This window comes from Trifolium pratense, linkage group LG5 (assembly GCF_020283565.1).
Source record: "Trifolium pratense cultivar HEN17-A07 linkage group LG5, ARS_RC_1.1, whole genome shotgun sequence".
Lineage (NCBI taxonomy): Eukaryota > Viridiplantae > Streptophyta > Magnoliopsida > Fabales > Fabaceae > Trifolium > Trifolium pratense.
Window position 1 is genome coordinate 37565263 of NC_060063.1, and position 8451 is coordinate 37573713.

Consider the following 8451-nt stretch of genomic DNA (forward strand, 5'->3'; position numbering starts at 1 on the left):
GTATGTTACAACTTCAAGAGTTACTTAAGAGAATGCTTAAAGATTCTGATTATTGGCAAATACGATGAAGATGCAAATAAAATTTCTATTGTAGTTTATAAGGAGGTACTGTATTTCGTAATATATCATAGTTTCCGTTGTATGAAAATTTATCCAAATTTATTATGATTAATGTTAGTAGAATCTTTCATATACCTTTTAATGAAGTTCGGGTCGGAAGTCCTAGTTGTTTTAATCTATAATTTTGTTTTTTTTCAATTTAATCCTTGAAAAATTTATTTATTTATCAAAATTACTAAAGCATATTAGCTAGGTATTGGGCCGGATCTAATCAAACACGGATACATCAGTGCATCACTTGTCTTCACTCTTTCTTTCTAGTTTATGCAGAGTTCTTTTCTCTTCAAGAAAAAATCAAACACTCGTTGTGGTTTCATTTCATCAACGGAAATGAAGAATGGAAGAAAAAGAATGAATCAATGTTGGGTCTTCAATCTTCTGCAACAGTAGAGTTTTCATCAACGGAAATGAAGAATGGAAGATAAACTTTTTCTCGTTTTCAACGGTAATGTTTTTTCTAATTCTTCATTATTCATTCAATCTTCTGCTTGTTTGAAGAAAACAAAACAACAAAAGAACTTTAATTGAGCAAAGATATTCTTTCCCAAGACCCTGTTTGGTAGTGCCTATTATTTTAAAAGATTATATACCCATTTTTTCATTTTTGATTATTCGGAACATCTGCTTAACAAAAAGGTTAAATCTTTTACCATTTTCCTCATTCTTGAATATTCAAGAACATTTCAATCTTCTGCTTGAGAAAAAAAAAAGGTTTTTACCCTTTTTTGTCATTCTTCAATATTCAATCTTCTGCTTGAGAAAAAATTTAGAATCTTTTACCCAATTTTTTCAATCATGAATATTCAAGAACATTTCAATCTTCTGCTTGAGGGGAAAAGTTAGAATCTTTTATCAATTTTCTCATTCTTGAATATTCAATCTTCTGCTTGAGAAAAATGTTAGAATCTTTTACCATTTTCCTCATTCTTGGATATTCAAGAACATTCAATCTTCTGTCTGAGAAATAAAAATTAAAAAACCTTAAATTGAGCAAATGTGTGCTATGTCTGAGACTCTATTTTTATGACCCTAATAGTGAAATTGTAGCTGAGATGAAATATTTTTATGACCCTAATAATAGTGAAATTGTCGCTGAGATGAAATTGTAATCATATGATTACGGGATGGTATCTAATGTCACTGGGATGGAATATTTTTATGACCCTAATAGTGAAATTGTCGCTGAGATGAAATATTTTTATGACCCTAATAATAGTGAAATTGTCGCTGAGATGAAATTGTAATCATATGATTACGGGATTGAATCTAATGTCGCTGAGATGGAATATTTTTATGACCCTAATAGTGAAATTGTCGTTGAGATGAAATATTTTTATGACCCTAATAATAGTGAAATTGTCGTTGAGATGAAATTGTAATCATATGATTACGGGATGGTATCTAATGTCACTGAGATGGAATATTTTTATTACCCTAATATTGTGGTATACATGAGCCCAAAAACGTTGGCTGATGCCTTAATGCGAAAGTTAGTTGTTGCCTATGATGCAATTTTAATATGAAATTTTATTCATAATTTAAGGCTTGGATGGTATCTATTTTGCTTTGATGACCTTAGTCCCTAAATGCAATTTTGCAAATGCAAAATGAATTGTGACTTGTGTTGGATTACCCTACTGGGAAGGGTTTAAAAAGGAATTATCTAAGGAATGAACAAGTCAACTGAGGCAAAGTACTAAGAAACCAATTCTTTTGAGTCTGAACTATTTCACAATTTAAGGCTTGGATGGTATCTATTAGTCCCTAAATGCGAAAATGTTGGATGATGCCTTGCTGCGAAAGCTAGTTGTTGCCGAAAATGCAATTTTAATATGAAAATTTATTCATAATTTAAGGCTTGGATGTTATTGTGCTTTGATGACCTTAGTCCCTAAATGCAATTTTGCCCAAATGCAAAGGAATTCTTTAAGGAAGGAACAAGTCAAGTGAAGCAAAGTACAAAGAAACCAACTCTTCGGAGTTTGAACTATTTCTCATAGTGTCTATCTGGTATATATTTCATTATGCAGATCAACTCTCTGGATGCATGCATTATGATCAATGCAGGAAACCATAATGAGGGTTTATCGGTCCATATTTTGACTGCAAGCCTTTTACTCATTTTTCTGCTTGCATTATGATCATTTTTCTGCAATCTTGCTTAAAAAAGGCACAATCTTTTACCCATTTTTCTCATTCTTAAATATTGAAGAACATTCAATCTTCTGCTTGAGGGAAAAAAGTTAGAATCTTTTACTCATTTTTCTCATTCTTGAACATTCAAGAACAATCAATCTTCTGTTTGAGTAAAAAGTTAGAATCTTTTACCATTTTTCTCATTCTTGACTATTCAAGAACATTTCAATCTTCTGCTTGAGCAAATGTGTGCTATGCCCGAGACCCTATTCAGCTTTAATGATTTGAAAGTCAATTTTTTAATATACATGTTGTAATACTGATTTTTCTCATTTTTGAGAATTGAATAGCATTCAATCTTCTGCATGGAAAAAAAAAACCTCAATTGAGTAAACATGTTGTGTCCCAAGATCCTATATATTTTGAAAGACAATTTTTTTGTTTATTAAGATAATGCAAGTTTAGCACCTTTTTGGAATTTTTATTCCGACATATTTGCATACTTGCATTTTTAACTTTTTATTCATAATGCAAAAGTTGGATGATGGCCTTCAATGCAATTTTCATACGAAATTGTAATCATATGATTAAGGGATGGTATCTAATGTCGCTGAGATGGAATATTTTTATGACCCTTATAGTGAAATTGTCTCTGAGATGAAATATTCTTATGACCCTAATAGTGGAATAGTGAAATTGTCATTGAGATATTTTTTTTTCCATTATCTATGAAGGGTGGTGTGGTATACATAAGCCCACTCTTTCGAGAATAAGATAAATATACATGAGCCCAAAAACGTTTGATGATGCCTTAATGCAAAAGCTAGTTGTTGCCTAAAATGCAATTTTAATATGAAATTTTATTCATAATTTAAAGCTTGGATGGTATCTATTGTGCTTTGATGACCTTAGTCCCTAAATGCAATTTTGCAAATGCAAAATGGATTGTGACTTGTGCTGGATTACCCTATTGGTGGTAAGGGTTTCAAAGGAACTCTCTAAGGAAGGAAAAAGTCAAGTGAACTAAAGTACAAAGAAACCAACTCTTTGGAGTCTGAACTATTTCTAATAGTATCTATCTGGTATGTATTGCATTATGCAGACCAACTCTTTGGATGTTTGCATTGTGATCAATGGATGAAAGAAACCTTAATGAGGTTGTATCAATCGATATTTTGACTGCAGACTTTTTATGAAAATTCGATAAAATTTGGTGGGCGCTGGTATAAGAATTGGATAACACTAGATTTGTGTTCATAATTATAAATGCAAGTCTGAAAAAGGGGTAGAGTATATGGCCCTAGTAACCCCTAGCAACACCCAATCTGACCGTTGGAATCACTGGATATATTAAGTTTCTTAAATTTTTAAGGGATGGTTGCCTCAATGTCCTTAGAGTAATTTGCATTATGAACTCTTTATTCATAATATAAAAGTTGGATGATGGCCTCAATGTCCTTAATGCAATTTTCATATAAAATTGTATTCATGAAACTAACTGTGAAACTGTCAGTGAGGTGAAATATTTTTTTCATTACCTATGAACGATGATATAGTATACATGAGCCCACTAACTCCAAATTTGACAATAAGATGGATATACGTTTTGTTCCATGAAATTTGTTAGGTATTGTCTTGATTGCCCAAAAATGTTGGATAATGCCTTAATACAAATGCTAGTTGTTGCCTAAAATGCAATTTTAATATGAAATTTTATTGATAATATAAGGCATGTATGGTATCTATAATCTATTGTGCTTTGATGACGCTAATCCTTAAATGCAATTTTGCAACTGCAATAAATTGCACAGTTTTTGTTTCTCATACTAGAGGTACTAGATTTATTTTCTCTGTCATGACATGAATTATTTGTTGAGGACAATGATGACATTGAGGAATAGCGTACAAGTGGTAACACCGGCATACATAGGATTGAATTTCATAGCTGGTTGTCTTATAGTTAGAAATGTGCTCCGACTCTAGACCCATTTAGCACCGATGTTTTGAAAGATACTATTTGTTGTGGTTTGCTATGGCAATTTTGGAATTTTCATTCCATTATATTTGCAATGATTCATGTTGGGATACTCATTTCATCTTTCCTAACTATTAGAAAACATAAAATCTCTTTGCTTGAGAGAAAACAACCTTAATTGAGCAATCTTGCTATGTCCCAAGAACCTCTTTGACACCAAAATTTTGAAAGACAGTTTTTTCTTTGTTATGAGGATGGAGTTCCGTATGATTTAACATCAAAATAACTTCTATTTTAATCTATACAAAGCAGGTCCCGAGTGTCTTGATGACCCAAATATTTTAAATGATGCTTAATGTGAAAGCTAGTTGTTGCCTTAAAGACAAAATGGCATGAATGGTATCTATTGTGCTTTGACGACCCTAAATGCAAATGCAATTTTGCAACTACAATATGAAGTGATTTTGCAAATGCAAAGTGGAGTGTGCTCTTGAAGGTACATTATAAGTTTCACGGGATCTTTATTGATCATGGGCGACATTAATCAGCAGAACTTAGATATCATAAGCAGGACTGGAATAAAAACAGGCATTGATTCAAGGTTTGTTTTTGAAACCACAATTCGTTGGTAATGAGAATGCTATTGTTGCAGAGTTTGTTGCTACTCAGAAAGGAAATTTGTGGTGGTGTACTTGAAATGCCGCTTTCTCTAGCAAAACTAAGCTACACAACAAATGTCAATGATTAATTGGTTACCTCTTATGGCTGTCCCAGTGGGAGCCCAATGCTGAGATGTTGCGGTTGGGTCAAATTCTTTTGATCAGTTACCATTTAGTTTGGTATGCTTCTCTGATGAATTTAACAATGTCTTTTGTTACAATTTGTTGCAACTAGCATTTAGTTTTGGTATTCAGTATTCCCTTGAAAATGGAAATGTAAAATCCAGGCATTAGAACTTTAGAAGATTCGGCAGTACAAAATCATAGGGCACCAAACAGACATCAGAATGAAAAACTTTACAAGAGTCAAGAGTACAAAATCACATGTCTTGTATTCCGTTATTATATGTCCTGATTAGGTAAATGGTATTGGAAAACATTGAAATAGCACACCAGTTGTTAATATTACTAGAACCTACCTACCCTTCAAAATTTTGCTAAAGATGAGGATTTGGGATGTTGTTTTCCCCAAGAGTATGGAGCTTATTACCATAGTCGAGGCACATGTATATCGAGTATCTAGTTGCAATGGTTTAGTTTATTAAATAAATTTTCCTGTTGTATTTATGAATTGCTTAACTAAATGGAATATTAAGTTGATCACTTAAAATATTGGCCTATTAATATCAGCCTAGATATATTCTTTTATGGCCATATGGATTTTAAGAAGTTGCAAAGGGCTCTATCTGTTGCCATCTTGAGATATCGGTTTAGCTTAGAGTAAAAACAAATTTAGACCGAGATGCCATTTATATGCTACTGTGTTGTTTATTTATAATTTTTGTTCCCTCAAACTTTTGTGCAGGCCTTTAAAATATTGATTTTGTGTTGTGTCCATTTTAGCGAGGAAAAGGCCTCACGGATTTCTCCTCTTTTGCGCCACCCCTTCTGAAATTATACAACTGCTATAACTGGTATTTGGAGAGAAGATGCTGAAAGGTATTGTTGGTAAAATTATAAAAGTAGAATTAGATGAGACCTAGTGACGAAAGGGAAAGTTAACTCTAAACTTCTATTTTTGTTCCCTTTCTCTGCATAATGAGGAATGTGTGTGACTGAATTCTCTATTTGAAAAGACAAAATTCAAGTATCATGGCCAATAGGTGAATTCACGAGGTATGTGTGAATGATGAACATGATTGAGATTAAATGCTTTGGTTTTGTTCATCAAAGATTTGTTATGCCTTATAAGTAACCACAAACAATTGATATATGTGCATAAGTAAATATGATTATGCCGGTTGATGTATGACGAAACTCTTTTATAATATGCTTTGAATGCTTGTTTGGTAAATTGACTTATTACATGACACTTAGACATATGACATGCAAGGTTGAAAGGGGGTTGTAAGGACTAGCACCTCATACTTTAATTGCTTCATGCTCTGATAGACTAAAAATGAATCATTTCAAGAATGACAGCGGTTTAGATCATCATAGAAGTATATGGATAGATAGTTAGTTAGCAAAACCATAGGTAATGATGCAAGATGGCTTAGAGTTTCAAAACTTAGACTTTCAGATTTTGTGTCTTTTAGTATACAAAATTTTTCTGCATAAATAAGGTCGCAGTGCTACCTATATAGTTACCTTAAAATAAACTGATAATACTAACTAAAATTAGTATATGCATATTCGAGGCTTCATTAAAAAATTGTTTAATATTTCTTATTTATTTCAATGTAAGGCATGATTGGTATCTATTGTGCTTTTAGTGTAAAATATGAAATGATTTTGCAAATGCAAAGTGAAGTGTGCTTGTGTTCGATTAGCTTACTAATAAGGTTTCTGGTAGGTCCATGCATGAATGGTATCTACTTGAAAAAAAAGTTAGAATCTTTTAACCATTTTTCTCATTCTTGAATATTCAACAAATTCAATCTTTTAGTAGGAAAAAACTATTTGAGCAAATGTGTGCTATGTCCGAGAAACTATTTGGCATCAATGTTTTGAAAATCAATTTTTTTAGTTTGCTGCTAGTAATTTTGGGATTTTCACTAACATATTGATTTATGGTCGATACATTGTGATGCTGATTTATTTTGAAAGACAGTTTTTTTGTTCAATCTTCTGCATGAAAAAAACCTTAATTAACATACCGTATATATTTGGAAAGACAAATTTTGTGTTTGTTATGATAATGGAGTTTTGAACATTTTTGGAGCTTTTATTACAACATATTTGCATATTGAACTATTTATTCATAATGCAAAAGTTGGATGATGGCCTTCAATCCAATTTTCATACGAAATTGTAATCATATGATTTAAGGGATGGTATCTATTGTCCTTTTATGACCCTAATTGTGAATTTGTCGCTGCGATGAAATATTTTGTTCATTATCTATGAATGGTGGTGTGGTATACATGAGGCCACTATTTCGACAATAAGATGAATAAAGTTCCATTATTTTTGTAGGGATTGTCTTGATGGCCCAAAAACGTTGGATGATGCCTTAATGCGAAAGCTACTTGTTGCCTAAAATTCAATTTTAATATGAAATTATATTCATAATTTAAGGCTTGAATGTTATCTATTAGTCCCTCAATGCGAAAACGTTGGATGATGCCTTACTGCGAAAGCTAGTTGTTGCCTAAAATGCAACATTAATATGAAAATTTATTCACAATTTAAGGCTTGGATGGTATCTATTAGTCCCTAAATGCGAAAACATTGGATGATGCCTTACTGCGAAAGCTAGCTGTTGCATAAAATGCAATTTTAATATGCAATTTTATTCACAATTTCAGGCTTGGTTGGTATCTATTAGTCTCTAAATGCGAAAATGTTTGATGATGCCTTTCTGCGAAAGCTAGTTGCTGTCGAAAATGCAATTTTAATATGAAATTTTATTCATAATTTAAGGCTTGGGTGTTATCTATTGTTCTTTGATGACCTTAGTCCCAAAATACAATTTTGCAAATGCAAAATGGAATGTTACTCGTGTTGGATTACCCTTACTGGCCAACTGAAGCAAGGTACAAAGAACAAGAAGAAATAAGAGCTTATTTGGAAGGGGCTGGGATCCTCTCCAGTCACATTACAGTCCAGTGGAATTTCAACCATTAAGATCAATATTTAAAATATAAAATAAAAGTGAGATGAACTTTTAATGGGTGAGATTTAAACTGGAGAAAATCCATTCCCGTTTAGAAGAGTTATATGCAATTCTTACATAAATACTGGTTCAATTCAGTCTTTCATTAGCTTTGACTTATGGTAGACGTATCAGGTGTTTTTTTTGGAATATTCTTTTATTAGCCTGAGGTTACTTTGCTAAATTTTGGTACATCATATGAAAGTTCTTCAAATTGTTTTGTAGTTTTTGCATAGTTATCTTGGATATATCACATATGTGACTTTTTGTTGTTGTTGTTGTTGTTGTTCTTGTTGTTGTTGTCCGATTCCATGTCTCAAATTTACGATAAAGTTGTACGCTGGTTCTTTTAAATCACTGTGTCATCATTTTCTGCATAGCTTGACCATGAGAATGTGAGTGTA

General features: G+C 32.2%; 1 long non-coding RNA gene across 2 annotated transcripts; it reads left to right on the forward strand.

The window, feature by feature from the left end:
• Positions 1 to 329: 329 nt before the first annotated feature.
• Positions 330 to 7631, forward strand: LOC123887081. Of its 2 annotated transcripts, XR_006801341.1 has the most exons (4): positions 330 to 565; positions 4544 to 5070; positions 5794 to 6066; positions 7369 to 7631. It is a non-coding gene; the product is annotated as an uncharacterized LOC123887081 (long non-coding RNA). The 2 variants fall into 2 exon arrangements; XR_006801340.1 differs by lacking the exon at positions 7369 to 7631 and having other exon boundaries at positions 5794 to 6585.
• The last annotated feature ends 820 nt before the right edge of the window (positions 7632 to 8451 follow it).